Here is a 17,735-nt window from a genome sequence, read left to right on the forward strand (position 1 = left end):
TCCCTCCTCTCCTCCCTTCCATCCCTTAATCTCCATCCATTTCTCTTCCTTCCTGTTCCCATTTCTTCATCACCTTTTCTCTTCCTCTCTCACTCTCACGCACCTTTCCTGCTAAGCTTTACTCCTTTGCTTTTTTTCTTTATTTTTTCCCTTTTTTTCTTTTCCTCTTATTCCTTCTCCCTTATTTCTTTCTCCCTTTTGTATATCTTTTTCACTTCATTATTCCTTTCTACCTCTATTCTTCCCTATATATCATTCCTCATTTCTACTTTCCTCTTCCCCCTCCCCTTTCCTTAATTAACCAAACTTTTTCTCTATTTTTTTCTTCTTTTTTTATATCACAAACCACCTTTTTTTATATCTGCCTACTCTTACCCCCTTTTCCCGCTTTCTCTCTCTATTCTCGCTCCCTCTACCTACCTTTCAAATATGCACCCTTCCCCTCTCCTTCCTCCTCTCCATTCTCTCTCTCCATCCTCTTCAACCGCCTCATACCCTGCTTACTCTCCTCTTTCTCTATCTCTCCATTCTCCCTCATTGCCGATTCCTTCTTCCTACCTTTAGCACCCTTATCTAAACCTCCCTAACTCCTACCTGTCCTCTTTTCCCTTTCCTTCCTCCTCTTCCCCTCTTCCTCCCGCCTCCTTTTCCATCTTTCGCCTTCTCCCTCCTAACCTTTCCTTACCTTCAGCACCCTTACCTTATTCTCCCCTCACCCCCCCCTTTCCTCTCTCCCTTTTCCTTCCTCCTCCTCTTCCTTCCTTTCACCCATTTCTCCATCTGTCTTACCCTCTTCCTCCTCCTCCCAGTACCTCTTTCCCTTCTTCCCCTATCTCCCCTTCTCCTCTTCCTTCCTCTCTCCCTTTCCCCATTTCTGTATCTGGCTTTCATGCGCCCTGACCCTCTTCCTCCTCCCCTCCAATTCCTCTTCCCTTCCCTCCCCTCTCCCTTCTCCTCCCCCCCCCTCCCCTAAGTCCCGTCAGAGTCACCAGGGCCACAAAGAGACGAAAAAAAAGTGTTTATGCAGCCGCGTGTCACCTCGGATTAGCATAATTATATATTAATTCCATAAATTATCCTTAATCTCGTGTCGAGGGCGATTTTGAGCGTTATTTTGTATGTGTTGGGGGAAGGAGGGAGGGAGGGGAGCTGAAAGGGGGAGGGAGGGAGGGAGGAAAGGAGGGGAAAGGGAGAAGCAAAGAAGAGGGGAATAAGAGGTGAGAATGGGAAGGGGAGAAGGGTGTGTTTGTGAAGGGAGAAGAGGGAGGGGAGCTGAGGAGGGAGGAGAGGGAGGGAAAGGGGACACAAAACAGGGAGGTGATAACAGGGAGGTGATAGGAAGGGGAAAGTGGTGAGAAAAAGAAGGGGAGAATGGGGTGTATGTGAAGGAAGGAGAGGGAGGGTAACTGAGAGGAGGAGGGAGGGAGGGGGGAGTGGAGGGAAGGTGAGCACAAAACAAGATAATAAAAGGGGGAAAAGAGGTGAGCATGGGAAGGGGAAGAAGGTAAGAAGAGACGATTGGAGGAGGGAGGGTACAGGGGGAAGGAAGCAAGAAAAGATGAGAACAAACAAACGTGGGAGGGAAAGGAAGTGAGAGGGAGAATGAAGAGGAATATAGAGAGGAAGGGTAAGATGGAGAGGGGAAAGGGGGATAATGGAGGGTGGGGGAAAAGGGGAATACTAGGACAGGGATGTAAGAGAGGGTCCAAAGAGAACGTTAGGAGTAACAAACTAAGAGGAGAGGGGAATAGAAGACATAAAACACAGAGAAACGGTGAGGAAAAGGGAGGAGCAGGCTTGAGGGAAGATGGGAGAAGAGGGAAGGAAGGAAGGGAGGTAAATACAAGGAGAAAGAGAAAGCAAAGGAACTGGAATGGGAAACAAAAGAGGGGAGAGGAGACAAGGGGAGAAAGTGTGGACAGAGTAAAGGGAGGAATGAAAGAAACCTTGATAAAAAGATATAGGCCTTGGATGAGAGAGAGAAAAAGAGCGAGAGGTAGGGGAGGAAAAGACAAGCTGAGTGAAGGAAAAATCAGGTTGAGGGAGAGGAGAGAACGTAAACAGAGAAATAAAAAATTGGATGGGAGGTATAAAAGAAAAATGATGATAAAAATAAGAATAAGAGAGAGAGAGAGAGAGAGAGAGAGAGAGAGAGAGAGAGAGAGAGAGAGAGAGAGAGAGAGAGAGAGAGAGAGAGAGAGAGAGAGAGAGAGAGAGAGAGAGAGAGAGAGAGAGAGAGAGAGAGAGAGAGAGAGAGAGAGAGAGAGAGAGAGAGAGACACGAAGACAAAGATAGATTAAGAAAAAGGAGATGAAAATGGCAGAAAATAGGTAACAGAAAAGAAATAGGAGGAGGAGGAGGAGGAGGAGAAGGAAGAGGAGCAGAATGTTCAGATAAACAGCGGAAGGGAAGTAGTAAACAAAGGAAATAAATGGATGAAAAGTTTACTATCCTAAAGCCACCACGAGAGAGAGAGAGAGAGAGAGAGAGAGAGAGAGAGAGAGAGAGAGAGAGAGAGAGAGAGAGAGAGAGAGAGAGAGAGAGAGAGAGAGAGAGAGAGAGAGAGAGAGAGAGAGAGAGAGAGAGAGAGAGAGAGAGAGAGACAGAGAGAGAGAGAGAGAGAGAGAGAGAGAGAGAGAGAGAGAGAGAGAGAGAGAGAGAGAGAGAGAGACGTATATGTTCAAAAAGCAAAAACTGCGCAAAAGAACTTAACTGGATATATATACATAAAAAAAAACCGATTCACACATACACGCACACATACACACATACACCTCCCAACACACACACACCTACACACACACACGAACGAACCAACAATAGTACTCACCCTTCTCCTTCTCTTCTTCGTCCTCGTCCTCTTCTTCTTCCTCTTTCGGGACTCTGAAATTATGCAAGAGGAACATTATTAGCCGGGCCAGCGATAAAGAGAGACGGGCTCTGCCAAATGCCCCTCAATGGACAAGAGGCGCATTGTGGGAGCCAGTTCTCTCTTATACCGATTTCTTTATTTCAGTTGATTTTTATGTCTACATCTTTTATTTTTTTGGCTTCTTTCATTTGCCTGTTTATTTTTGGCTGTCTATGGATATTTTTTTCGCTGTCTGTCTGTCTGTCTGTATCTGTGTGTCTGTCTGTCGGTCTACCTCAGTCTCCCTCTCCCTCTCCCTCTCCCTCTCTCTCTCTCTCTCTCTCTCTCTCTCTCTCTCTTGGGATTGTTTACATTTACGAGGTCGTTCATCAAAGTCCTGTTTACCCTTTACATCCTCCTCCATCGCGTGACGTCAGGCGTAAAGGTCCCTTTGTTTGCCCTCGGTGATGTAAAGGAGATCAGTGACGCAACAAACACGCCCTCTATTAGGATACCCGATGACGTCACGGCCGGCGAAGAAAACGGGGTCAGTGGAAAAAAATGGGGGTAACAAAGGTAAACCCGAGAATTAATAAAGGTCCTCGTGGTGTTTACTTTTCTTCTTGTTGTTTTTGTTGTTCGTCATGGTTTCTGCTGTGTTTGTACTTGATTACCTCCACCTTTTTTTTTTGGGGGGGGGAGGGGGCGGGGCGGGTGCTATTCGTGTTTTCCTTTTTTTTCGTTTTATTTTTAAGGGGAAAGTTAATTAAAGAGGGTTGTTTGTTGTTATACTCGGCTCAAAAATGGAATGTTTGCTCTCACTTCCTAATTGAGACGGGTGAGTAGACTCCAGGTAAGGTAAATGTTGACTATGTTGTCCATTACTACTACTACTACTACTACTAATACTAATACTACTACTAATACTACTACTACTGTCATTATTGCTTGCCGTCCTTGTCACATTATTATTATTACTTCAACTACTACTACTACTACTACTACTACTACTTCTAAGGTACTACAAGTTATTTCATTTCGGGGTCAGAAAGATTTCCTTCAATCCAGCACCGGTATAAGAAAAGTAATCGTGTTCTTTCAGCTCCTCCAAAGATTGCTCGAAGTACTCAAATTGTCCGACCAGTGCGGGATCGGAGTTTTCATAGAATCGTCAACTTCTAATATTCCGAGAGGAAGAAGAGGAGGAATATGACGAAGAGGAGTAAGCGGAGTAATAAAAGAAGAAAAAGATGATAAAAGATGACGGCTTATGAACAAAAACAAAAAGGAAAAAGAAAGAAAAGGAAAATAAATCGTGTTTAGGAAAATGAGCAAAAAAAAGAGGAAAACAAGAACAAGTCACAGAAAAGAGTAAACAGACATGAAAAATAAAGTAAAGGAAAAGGAGTAAAAATAGGTGAAAGGGAAATGAGAAGGGAGGAGGAGGAAGCGGTCAACAGGAAGATGATAAAGAAAAGGAAAAGCGTGGGAAGAAGAGGAAGAGCAAGACGACGATGAGGAGGAGGGGGGAACGGACGGAAAAGGGAAGCGGAAGGGGGGCAGGAAGGGGGCCACCTCCTTTTACCCATAAGTCTATTGCTTGACAGAGTGAGAGGAAGAAGGAGGAGAAGGTGTGAGCGTGTTGAGGAGGAAGGGGAGAGAAAGGAGTGAGAGAGAGAGAGAGAGAGAGAGAGAGAGAGAGAGAGAGAGAGAGAGAGAGAGAGAGAGAGAGAGAGAGAGAGAGAGAGAGAGAGAGAGAGAGAGAGAGAGAGAGAGAGAGAGAGAGAGAGAGAGAGAGAGAGAGAGAGAGAGAGAGAGAGAGAGAGAGAGAGAGAGAGAGAGAGAGAGAGAGAGAGAGAAAGGAGAACAGCAGGTATAGACACGCAAAGGGAGAGAAATAATGGATAGGAGGAGATAGAATAGGGAAAAGAGAGAGCTTCCAGAAGACAAGGCAAGGGGATAGAGAGAGATAAAGACATGAGGGGCGATAATGGCGAGCACAAAGGGAGAGAATAAAAGGAGGGAAGTAGGAGAGGAGAGAAGAAGAGACCGCATAAGCAATAGAAAAGAGGAGAGGGGAGAGGAAATAATATGGGCCGAAGAAAAAAAATAAAGAGGGAAGGAAAGAAGAATAAGGATTAATGTAAGCAGAGAATATTTGAGAGAGAGAGAGAGAGAGAGAGAGAGAGAGAGAGAGAGAGAGAGAGAGAGAGAGAGAGAGAGAGAGAGAGAGAGAGAGAGAGAGAGAGAGAGAGAGAGAGAGAGAGAGAGAGAGAGAGAGAGAGAGAGAGAGAGAGAGAGAGAGAGAGAGAGAGAGAGTAAGAGAGAGAGAAAGTGAGAGAGAGACGTGAATAGATTCTTAAAATATAATCAAGAGGGAAACTCGTGAAATGCAGAGGATGATGAGGAGGAGGAGGGGAAGATGACAGAATCAAATTAAAGAAAGAGAAAAAAGGAGAGAAACTGGAGGAAGATGGAACAGAGGAAGAAGAGCAGAAGTACCAGTAGAAGTAGCAGTAGTAGTAGAAATAGTAGAAGAAATAATAGTAGTAGTAATTAAAAGAGGAAAAGAAGGACAAGGAGGTGGAGAAGGAGCAAGAGGAAGAAGTGGAGGAAGCAAGAAGATCTGGTTCCCTGATATCTGTCATTTGTATTCCTGGATGTGATTCAGCAACCACCTGTCACTGCTTGTCTCCTTCTCTCCTTTCCTTGGTCCCTCTTCTTCTCTTGCCTTGCCTCCTATTCTCTCTCTCTCATCTTTCTAGCTTTTTTTTATTCTTTTGCTTCTATTGCGCTCATTCAATCTTCCACATTTTTCCCTTTCGCGTTTTTTTTATTGTCCTTTCCATCTCTTTCTATTCCTCAACCTTTCCTTATTCTTCTTCACACTATGTCTCCTTCCTTCCTTCCTTGCGCACTTCACTCTTTCGCTTCTATCCATATTTTCCTTTTTATTCCATTCTTGACGCGTTCCCTCATCTTTTACCCAACGCCTCTCCTCCCCCTTTACTTTATTTGCAACTGTTTTACTCACACATCTTCAGCAATCAGTCTTCCTTCATATTCCTAAATCTGCTTTACACTCATTCTTGACTCTTCTATTATTTAACTTTTTGACTGTATTATTTTTTCCTTCTTTCCTTTCTCTATATTTTACTCTCGTTTGTAGTGCTTATATACATTTTATTATATTTTTTTCTCATTGTTCTCTTCCCCTACATCTATATTTAACTCTTTTTTTTAATGCCAATATACAACTTTGTTTTTTTTTCATCATTCTTCTCTTCCTTCTCTCAATTTTACTCTCGCTTTTAGTGCCTCTATAGATTTCACTACATTTTTTTTTCATTCTTCTCCTCCGCATCATCTATATTTTACTCTTTGCTTTAAAGCCAATATACAACTTTCTCTATTTTTTCATCATTCTTCTCTTCTTTCTCTCAATTTTACTTTCGTTTTTAGTGCCTCTATAGATTTCACTACATTTTTTTTCATTCTTCTCCTCCGCATCATCTATATTTTACTCTTTGCTTTGAAGACAATATACAACTTTCTCTATATTTTCATCATTCTTCTCTTCCTTCTCTCAATTTTACTCTCGTTTTTAGTGCCTCTATAGATTTCACTACATTTTTTTCATTCTTCTCCTCCGCATCATCTATATTTTACTCTTTGCTTTGAAGACAATATACAACTTTCTCTATTTTTTCATCATTCTTCTCTTCTTTCTCTCAATTTTACTCTCGTTTTTAGTGCCTATATACATTTTCCTATATTTTCTTCATTCGTCTCCTAAGCTTTATCTATATTTTACTCTTTTCTTTAGTGCCTGTATACTAAGTTATCATTCCTACTCTTTTTCACGTATTATTATCCCTTGATTCTTTTTTATTTCCATTCTTACTGACTTCATCCATGTCAACCATTCTTTCTTTTTCTTTTCCGTATTCTGCATCTCCACCATAACTTTATTTTCAGCTCTTTATTTATTTTTGGTTTTTATTTTTCCTCCCTTGTTTTTTTTTCTTTTAACTGTTCACTCTCCTCCATTTCACCGCTGTTCCTTAATCATTTTTTATTGTGGTTCCGCGTTTCCCTCCCCTTTCTTTCATGTGTGGTGTTTCTCTTATATATCATTCTTCGCTTGACTTTGCTGTGATTCCTTCCTCTATTTGTTTTATTACTCCACATTTATCACACCATTCTCGAGTGGTTTTGCTCTTTCATTATTATTGCCTTCATTTAAATCTTTCTGACATCATTTATCTCTTTACACATAATTATTCTTTTTCTTTGTCCTCTTCCTCCTCCTCCTCTTCCTCTTCCTCCTACTCCTCTTCTTCCTTCTTCTCCTCATCTTCCTTCTCCGTCTCTTCTTCCTTCTCCTCTTCCGCCTTCTCCTTCTCTTCTTCTTCCTTCTTCTCTTCTTCCTTCGCCTCTTCCTTCTTCTCCTCTTCCTCCTTCTCCTTCTCTTCTTCCGTCTCCTTCTCCTCTTCCTCCTTCTCCTCCTCTTCTTCCTTTTCCTACTCCTCTTCTTCCTTCTCCTTCTCCTCTTTGTCTGTCTCCTCCTCTTCTTCCTTCTTTTTTTCTTCTTTCTCCTTCACCTCTTCTTCCTTCTCCTTCTCCTTTTCTTCCTTTTCCTTCTCCTCTTCTTTTGACTCCTCCTCTTCTTCCTTCTTTTTCCTTCTCTTTCACCTCTTCTTCCTTCTCCTCCTCTTCTTCCTCCTCCTCCTGTTGCTGCTCCTCTCCTTTCTCCTGCTCATCTACCTCTATTCTCATCGCATTTTCTTTCCCTACCGCCATCAGACCAAATACAAAGGAATATGTAAAACAGTAACGATATTCTAACACTGCAATAACACGGGCGGAATGGACAAGGGAGCCAAGGATAGGAAAATAATGAAAGAAAATGAGAACGAAAAAAGAAAATGAGATTGAAAAAAAAAAGAGAAACCAATATTATCAGTGCTGAAAGATGGAAAGCAGAGAAAGCAAAGAAAGAAGGAGAGCTTTAACAAACAATGAATGAAAAAACGATGGAAAGATAGCGAAAGATAGAAAAAATAATGAAAGGAAACAAGATTGAACAGAAGGGAAAACATGAGCGCTGAAAGACGAAAATGAGAGACAGAAAAGTAGAAAAGAGGAATCAAACAAAAATAATAAAAACTGATGAAGAGATAATAAAAGACGTAAGTATGAGAATGGAAAATGGAAAAGGAAATAAGACAAAAACTTCTCCTGGATGCATAACAATAAAAGGACAAAAAAAAAATTAAAAACCCCTAAAACTGGTGAATCATAAACCCACACGCTCGTTTTATGGCGCCAAAGATGAGAGTGAGAAGGAAAAATAGAAAGGAAAGAGAGAAAGAGAGATGGAGGCACACACACACACACACACACACACACACACACACACACACACACACACACACACACACACACACACACACACAGAGGGACAGGACGTGAAAGTGGCAAGGGAGAAGGGTGTGGAGAGGAGACAAGAGAAATGAAAGAGGAAGAGGAGAGAGAATGGGAGGAAGGTAAAGGCAGGAGAGAAGGAGGGTTGGAAGGAGCGAGGGGAGGAGAAGTAGAGAGAATGGGAGGAAGGTAAAAGCGGGAGAAAAGGAGAGTTGGAAGGAGAGAAGGGAGGAGAAATAGGAAGGCAGGGAGAAAGTCGTGGAGAGAATACAAGAGAAATTAAAGAGGAAGAGGAGGGAGAATGGGAGCAAGGTATAGGGGGAGAGAAGGAGGGTTGGAAGGAGAGAAGGGAAGAAAGGTAAGGAAGCAGGGAGAAAATCGTGGAGAGGAGTCAGAAGAAATGAAAGAGGAAGAGAAGAGAGAATGAGAGCAAGGGAGAGGGGAAGAAAGGGAGGGTAGGAGAGAGGCAGAGAGGCAGGACAAGGAAAAATGGCTCACATAATGGTAACCGGAAACTGGACGCCTCAGGTTGACAGATAGTAAATACAAAGGTTTTTTCTTCATATTTCTACTACTTTTTGCCTCCGAGAAACAAGAGGCGGAAGGAGAATGTCAATTTTCCGCGTGATTCTGTGGGATTTTCTGCCGCATGAGTTGAGGAAACGACGAGAAAGAAAGAACAATGCGAGAAAGATGTTAATGAAACGTATTAAATATGTTAGACGTTGTTGTTTCTCGTGGTTTTTTCTTGTAATAATGACGAACAAATTTATGAAAGCGAGACTAAAGATGAAACATATATAGAGAACGATACGAATAAAATGTTGGTAAAAAATACTGAAATTTGTAGTACGTTTTTTTTTTCGGATTGCTTTCTTTCCTTTAAAACAAGAGAAAAAGAGAAAAGAAGAAACTTTTTTTTTAGTGTAGAAACAAATATAATGCAATATATCTTTTTTTTCTAATGGTCAAGAAACAGAACAGTTGCTAAGACTAGTATATATCTCCCATAAAAATAAAAAAAAACGTATATAAGCGTTGAACAGAAACCGGAACTAGAATTAAAATAAAATTTATTTCATTTGGTAACAACAAGACCTTCGAAATTCAGAGGGCAAACATGGTAGTCCGACAAAAAAATACTTGAAATGCATAAAGCCTGGATAAAAAAAAAATTATACAGCAACAAAAGTGTAGACATACAAATACAGGGGAAAGAAAATTTCACACACACAAAAAACAATATAATAAACAGGAAACAAATACACAAACAGGGATAGAAAAAAATATTTGTTTCTGCACAGAAAAGAAACCACGAGAACATAAAAAAGGAGAAGCATTTATGAAAACCTTAAAGAAACAAAACCCGGAACAGGAAACAAAAAAAAAGAGAAACAAAGACAAGGAAAATGAACAATGGAATAAAGGAGCAAGGTAGATTGGTCCACACAGATAGATAGATAGATAGAGAGATAGAAATAAATAGATAGATAGAGAGATAGATGGATAGACAGACAGAATAATAACAGAGAGAGAGAGAGAGAGAGAGAGAGAGAGAGAGAGAGAGAGAGAGAGAGAGAGAGAGAGAGAGAGAGAGAGAGAGAGAGAGAGAGAGAGAGAGAGAGAGAGAGAGAGAGAGAGAGAGAGAGAGAGAGAGAGAGAGAGAGAGAGAGAGAGAGAGAGAGAGAGAGAGAGAGAGAGAGAGAGAGAGAGAGAGAATAATGGAATCAAGGCTGGGCGTAAAAAAGTGGCAATGAAAGACGAAAAATGGACAAACAAGACATATAAAAGAAACTAGAAAAAATATCTAAAAAAAAAAAAAAAGGATCTAGGAAAGGTTACGACAAGGTGAGGTGGAAATGGAAGAGCAAAGAAAGCCAAGATGCAGAGGAGGAGGAGGAGGAGGAGGAGGAAGGCGTTGAGGGATAGGGAAGACAGGTGCAAGTGGAGGGGAAAGGAAGAGGGGAAACGAGAAAGGTTGGAAATACATATGAAAAATTAGACATAGCAGAACAAGGGGAGTTGATAGAAAGAACGAGACACTGGAGAATCCGGGGAAGAGGGAAAGGGGAAGCAGAGAAGAGAGTAAGGGGAGAACTGCATGAATTGGAGGAGAATGAAGAGGAAGAGAAACAAAACGGAAAAAGAAATAAATTAATAATGAATCATGCAGATGTACAACTACCAATAGAGGGGACAAGAATGAGAGAGAGAGAGAGAGAGAGAGAGAGAGAGAGAGAGAGAGAGAGAGAGAGAGAGAGAGAGAGAGAGAGAGAGAGAGAGAGAGAGAGAGAGAGAGAGAGAGAGAGAGAGAGAGAGAGAGAGAGAGAGAGAGAGAGAGAGAGAGAGAGAGAGAGAGAGAGAGAGAGAGAGAGAGAGAGAGAGAGAGAGAGAGAGAGAGAGAGAGAGAGAGAGAGAGAGAGAGAGAGAGAGAGAGAGAGAGAGAGAGAGAGAGAGAGAGAGAGAGAGAGAGAGAGAGAGAGAGAGAGAGGATCAAACATAACGAGATATAATAATATAATCCTGTGATTTTTTTTCATTCATTTTATAATGAACTCTCGTTTATATATTCGTAGTAAAAAAAATTGTCGAAATTCAATATCCTGGACGCGCATTAACTGTACATTAAAATAATTATCCACAAAATGTTGCATTTATAACATTATTATCAACCGAATTATTAAAATGAGCCTCGCCCTGGCGTTGTTTTAAAACATCAAGTCATTTATACGATTTCAAACACAAAGGTAGGTGATTAAAACAACGCATTTAGGTATTTCTCTCCATGCTGTCACAACAAAAATATTCTTTTAAATGTGAAACTTCATCCAGCGCGGAACAATGTGTAATTAATAAATGTTAAACAACAGATTATGTAGCCGATTCTTAGATGCGAGGCGAATGATGAAACACGATTATGATACGACACTGACTACCAATGCAATGTGGCTGTTGTAGTAACAGGTGGTAGTAGTAGTAGTAGTAGTAGTAGTAGTTGAAGTAGTAGTAGTTGTGGTACATATAACAGTAGCAGTAGAATTAAGAAATAATGATAACAATAACAATAATTAAAATAACAATAATAATTTTACTAAAACAACGGGAATTTTATCAGAGTAACCATAACAGTATTGCTTTGTGAATCTTTCGGTGATTAAAAAATACAAAAACATGGCGAAATTTTCCTTTTAAACAAACTGCTGCAAAATACACACCGTAAAAAAAAAAGCCAAAAAGGGCGTCCGGAACACTTGGGTTTATTTCCCCTCGTAAAGAATGTTTAACTTTTCATATCCATTACTAACACGCTTTTTGAATTTTGCAATTTCCTCTCACGTTATAAAGAAGTTGCATTTCTCGTATCGCGCATTATTAGGCACGAGGGAGGGGAAGGGACGCAGGAATAAGGGAGGAAGAGAGAGAGAGAGAGAGAGAGAGAGAGAGAGAGAGAGAGAGAGAGAGAGAGAGAGAGAGAGAGAGAGAGAGAGAGAGAGAGAGAGAGAGAGAGAGAGAGAGAGAGAGAGAATATAAAAGAATAACCCATTTACAAGATACAAACCGGCTTAGTTTTTCCTCTTTACAGTAAACCCATTCTCTCCGTTCCCTCTGTTTTCCTGTTTTCTTTTGTGTTATAGCCCTTCCTAACCTTATGTAATACCATCTTTTACCTCCTCACCTTCCGAGAGAGAGAGAGAGAGAGAGAGAGAGAGAGAGAGAGAGAGAGAGAGAGAGAGAGAGAGAGAGAGAGAGAGAGAGAGAGAGAGAGAGAGAGAGAGAGAGAGAGAGAAAGCGAGAGAGAGAGAGAGAGAGAGAGAGAGAGAGAGAGAGAGAGAGAGAGAGAGAGAGAGAGAGAGAGAGAGAGAGAGAGAGAGAGAGAGAGAGAGAGAGAGAGAGAGAGAGAGAGAGAGAGAGAGAGAGAGAGAGAGAGAGAGAGAGAGAGAGAGACAGAGAGAGAGAGAGAGAGATAGAGCAGGGAAGTAATGGAGACGGAAAGCTCAGGAAGAAATAAGAAGGATGAATAGTGATGAAAAGAAGAAAAAGTTAAAGAAGAAAAACAGGGAAAGGTCAAAGAAGAGAAACTCGACGCACTTTGGAATAACGAAAAAATAGAAAAGAAAGGGGAAAAAATCAGTCAGTGAGTGAGTGAGTCACGAAAAAAGAGGAAAAGAAAAGAATAAAGCAAATAAGTGAAAGAAGAAAAGCCGTCACAAACCAACCTCGAAATAGTATGCGTTTTGTTACTTTGCTAAAAAAAAAATAATTCAGTGGTTGATGCTTCGTGTTTCTCCGTCTTAACCATGACTGACGCATGCGAGGGGAGCGAGGCGGAGATGGAGATGGAGAGGAGGAGGAGGAGGAGGAGGAGGAGGAGGAGCAATACGCAGAATGGAAAAAAAAAAGTTATTGAAAAAAGAAGAGAAAAAGAAAGAGAAGGTTCCCGATAGTTTGATGGAAGAAATGTAGAGCAATAAAAAAGTCAAGACTCCTGAGAAAGAATGTAGAAATTTGACATTGAAAATTAGTAAAGGAAGACTACGAAAATAAATTATGCAACTCGTGTTAATTTCACTCCAAGAAGGTCGGCAAAGAACAATGTTTCTCTCTAAAAAAAAAATACACCAAAACTGTGCACATAAAAGCCTTCATCACAGCCACAGAGAGCGCAGTAATATAGAAGAAAAAAAACGAAGACATTATAAAGTGAGAATATGCAGCCAAGAAACACTGAAAAAAACATCGAAGTACGAAAAAAAAAAATCAATCGCAGTGAAACCAACACCGTAAACCATTTAGTCACATGCGCATGACGTAAAATAGCAAATTCGCTCTGGTGTCAGATAATTAATTGTTATCAGAGAGAGTTCATTAGTAACTCAATATGAAATTTACGGCGATGCCAACAGAGCGGCCCACCGGAGCAGTAAATGAAATGGGGCAAGCTGGCACCGTAGAGTTTTCACATCGACATATTTACCCCCACGTCCTGCGTTTCCTCCATTATGCTTTTTATCATATGTTTCAGTCTTTTCTTATTCCCCTGTTGTGTTAGTGTTCCTTGAGGGCAAATTGTGGGTGGCAGGTATGTAAAAAAGTAGAAATATATGCCTTTTGCACGTGTTTCAAATTTATATGAAAAAGAAAGAATAATATATAGTTTTATTTAACCAATTATAAAATAAAAAAATAGATCACAAACCTTTTACAATACAATTTTGCACCCACTGAAAATGCTTCTAGTTTCTCTCTCTCTCTCTCTCTCTCTCTCTCTCTCTCTCTCTCTCTCTCTCTCTCAAGCATTATTTCGCCCACTAAAATTGTTTTTAGTTTACTTTTATATGTCCGTCTGTCTGTTTCAATTGTTTGTTTTCTCCTCTCTTCCATCTCCCTCTCCCTCTCCCTCTCCCTCTCCCTCTCTCTCTCCTCGCATTATTGCCTTCCAAGAACTCGCTACTGGCCCGCTGTGTCTTTCTTTGCCTCGAAAATGAACAAGAAAGAAGGAGAGGCTTTTTAGCATTCGCGTTTTTATAATCGCATTTTGGTCTTCTAAAGAAAAATAACCCGATTTACCTGCACTGGGGACGCAGAGAAACGAAGTGTAGGTAAAGAAACGAGGGGAAAAAACAATGGTAATGATGAACACAATACTCACACAGCCTTGAGGAAAGACGAAAAGGTTAATAAAAAATGCAATATGTAAGTAGGACACAGCTGAAAAAGCGGAGATAGGAAAGAAAAGGAAAGACAGTAAAGGTAATTGTGAAAGGAAGCAAGAAAACAGCGAATAAGAAAGGAAAGAAGAAGGGAGGGAAAAATGGAACGATGGAGGACACGAAGAGAAAGAAATAGAGCAAGAAAGATGGAAGGAACAAACAAGCAAACGAAGGAACGGAGAAAAATACACGAAAATATGAAATAGGAAAAAGGAGTGAAAGAACAAATATAAGAAACAACGAGACAAGGTATGGAGAAAACAATGTAGGATGGAAAAGGGGAAGTAAAGAAGGAAAGAAGAGAATTAAGCAAGAAAGAAAAGATAGAAGCGGAACGAAGGGAGGAAGACAAAGGGAGGTTGAATGAAAAGAAATGAAGGAAGAAATAGAAGGAAAAGAACGAAGGAAAAAAGGAAGGAATGAAGCACGAAGATAATAAGGAGGAACGAAGAAAGAATGAAGGGAAAGATTATATAAAAGAACGAAATAGAGGCAAAAAGAAGGGAAAGAATGGAGTAATAAAGAAAGAGAGAAAACATAGAAGAAAGGAACGAAGGAAATAGGAAGGAAGGAAGCTAAGGAAGGAGAGTAAGGAGAGGCAAAAGCATACACAAGCTGGGAAGGCGATACACTCTAACAAGTCTCGCTTTTCCGCTGTTTTCCCCGAAGAAGAGTGTGTGTGTGTGTGTGTGTGTGTGTGTGTGTGTGTGTGTGTGTGTGTGTGTGTGTGTGTGTGTGTGTGTGTGTGTGTGTGTGTGTGTGTGTGTGTGTGTGTGTGTGTGTGTGTGTGTGTGTGTGTGTGTGTGTGTGTGTGTGTGTGTGCGTGTGCGTGTGTGCGTTTCGGAACCAAGCGCTAGCCACACTGCAGCCCAAGACACGCCATTTCCCGCGACTCACGACAGAAGCGACGACAACAACACGCCTCCACGACAGATATTGCGACGTCTTGGAAGCGGCACTGTCACGCAGGAGGAGGAGGAGGAGGAGGAGGAGGAGGAGAAAGGGGGGAGACGACGAGGGGGAGAAGGAGGAGTGATGAAGTGGAGAAGGAGTACGAGGGCGAGGAGGAGGAGGAGGAACGGGAGGAAAGAAAGAGGGGGAAGAAGTTGTGGAGGGACCAGAAACGGAAGGATGAGAGGAGAGATAACTTGTGGAGAGGAAGCAACTAGGATGAGGGAGGCTGAGGGGAGGAAAGAGAGGGAAAGGGCAAGGTAGCGAGGGTAGGAAAGGGGAGAAAGAGGGGATGAAGGGACTAAGAAAAGGGAGGCTGAGGGGAGGAGAGATGGAGAGGGTAAGTTAGCGAGAGAAGGAGGGGAGGAAAGAATAGGAGGAAGGTAAAAGAATGGGGAAGGATATGGAAGGGGAGGAAAAAACGGAGAGAGGAAGGAGGATGAAGGGGAAGATAGAGGAGGAGAAAAGGACTAAGATGAGAGGCTGGGAGAGGGGAGGAAGGGAAGGGAGAGAACAGGTAAACAAGGGATGGAGAGGAGGGGAAAGAGTGAGGAATCTAGGAAGAGATGGAAAGGAATACAGAGAGATAAAGTTTGTGCATGATGAACAGAGGTTGAGAAAAGAATAACAATGAGAAGTGGATGGGATTTGAGAAGGAAGAAAAAAGCAAAAATAAAAGACAAAGCTAAGGAGTAACTAATGTGGAGAGATAGAAAGAGAGAGAGGGTAGAAGAGAAGAAAAGAATGGGAAGAAGTTAACGAGAAAGGGAAGCAGGAAAAGAGAAAAGAGGTTGCAGGGAGGAGCTATGGACAAAGAAGGGCGTGGAGGCGAGAGGGATGAGAGGAGAGGGAGTGATGGAAGAGGAGGAGGATACGGACAGGACACCGGAGGGAAGAAAAGGAAAAAGTGGAAAGCAAGGGGGAACTGTGAGAAGACAAGCGGAGAAAATGAACAGTAAAACATAGAGAAAAGAAAGATAATGGGAAGAAACTGTACTTACATAGAGGGGACAAAGAAATACGTGAAGTGGGAGAACTACCTGAAGAGGAGAGAAAATGAGAACGAAAATATGAAGAAAAGGGAAAAATGGAATAAATATATATATATATATAGAAAAAAGTAGATAAAACTAGATGATTGAAATTACAGAAAGTTTGTTTAAAGGAGGAATGGCAAAGGAGAAAATGAAAAGATAAAGAAAAGGAAAAAGATGGAAGAAATTCATATAGAGGAAAAAGGTAGATAAAACTGGATGATTGAAGTTAAAGAAAGTAAGTTAAATGGAGGAATGGAAAAGGAGGAGGAAAAGGAGCAAAATAAACATACGAAAAACATCAGGAAAATCAGAAAAGTGTTTGGAAATGAAAACATGAATAAGAGAGGAAGAAATTAAGAGGAATAGAAGAAGAGAAAATGAAGAAGGAAAAAAATAAACCAAAGGAAAAAATCTGGAAAAAATGAGTGTTTAGAAATGAAAAAAAAAAAAAACGAAAGGAAGAAAAAGTAATAATTGGGAAGGAGAGGAAATGGACAGGAAGAAAAATGATAATAGAAGAATCATGCCGACTCGGGAATAATTTATGGCATCGCCCAATCAAGTTTTCTCATTCTTTTCACCTTTATCATTTTTTGCTTCCTCTTCCTCTTCCTTCAGCATAAGAGTTTCTATCACAATCACGACGAATTACACAACCATCACTCCCTCTCTTCCTTGATATACGCCTAACACGCTATTTCCTGCTTTTCCTCTTACATTTTCTGCCTCTTACTTTTTTCTTACTCTTACTCTTTTTACTTTCTTTTCTCTTACTCTTTTCTTTTTTCTTCTTCTTCCTCTATTAATTTTCTTTTTCTTTTGCTTTCTCGTCCTCTTTTTTCTTCCTTTTCTTTTATTTTCTATTCCCACTTACTCTTTTCATTTTTTCTAGCTCTTCCTCTTTGCGTTTTCTTTCCTTTTTCTCTTACTCTTTTCATTTTATTCTATTTTCCTTATACTGTTTTCTTCCTCTAATTTATTTTTTCTTCCTCTTCCTCTTCCTCTTCCTTTTACTTTTTTCTTCCTTTTTACTCTACCATCTCTCGCATCATACTGACTAGATAGATTTGCCGTACCCTCCTTATATCGTCCTTCTTTATAATGTTCTTCCATCTCCTCTTCTACCTTCCCTCCTGTTTACTAACTATATTAAATATTCTTGATGTTTTTTTTCATCTCTTCCGCTCTTAATATTTACCTCTACACATCTCGTCTACTTGCCTTTTATATATTTTCTCTCCCCTCCTCTTCAGGTTCTTCTTCCCCCTTCTTCTTTTTCCAACAGTTTCTCTCCTTTTTAAAATGTTCTCCCTCTCACCCATTCACATACTCACAAACCCTCGCGTAGGGAAAAAATTGCCACCTTTCCCACTCGTCCATTCCGCTCCCTTCCTATCACTGAAAAACGTTCCTCAACTTCTTTCACCTCTAATTCCTCCACTTCGTTTTATATTCCCCTTCTTGTATTACGCTCCATTTCTTTGCCCTTCTTCCTCTTCTTTCTCATAATATTTTCTTTATTTCCTCGTACTTATTCTCTTTCTACTCCAGTCTTTTCTACTTTTCCTTTCCCTCTTCCTCTTCCTTTTCCTCCTCCTCCTTCTCTTCTTTCTGCTACTTCTCCTTCCCTTCTCTTCGTACTCCATTAACCTTTCTCCTATTTCTTCTGCCTTCACTCAATGTCCTCCTCCTCCTTCTCCTTCTCCTCCTCCTCATCCCCTCCTCCTCCTCCTCCTACTACTATTCTTCCTCCTCCTC

General features: G+C 40.9%; 1 protein-coding gene across 9 annotated transcripts in view; it reads right to left on the reverse strand.

Moving 5' to 3' along the window:
- Nucleotides 1-17,735, reverse strand: part of LOC126995940 (hemicentin-2-like) — a 462,936-nt gene that overhangs the window by 126,528 nt on the left and 318,673 nt on the right. For all 9 annotated transcript variants that reach the window (XM_050855852.1, XM_050855854.1, XM_050855850.1 and 6 more), the window contains one exon: nt 2,831-2,883. The gene's annotated coding sequence lies outside the window, so the exon portion shown is untranslated. The remainder of the gene's footprint in view (nt 1-2,830; nt 2,884-17,735) is intronic.

The sequence above is a fragment of the Eriocheir sinensis genome, chromosome 9 (assembly GCF_024679095.1).
Source record: "Eriocheir sinensis breed Jianghai 21 chromosome 9, ASM2467909v1, whole genome shotgun sequence".
In the NCBI taxonomy this organism is placed as follows: domain Eukaryota; kingdom Metazoa; phylum Arthropoda; class Malacostraca; order Decapoda; family Varunidae; genus Eriocheir; species Eriocheir sinensis.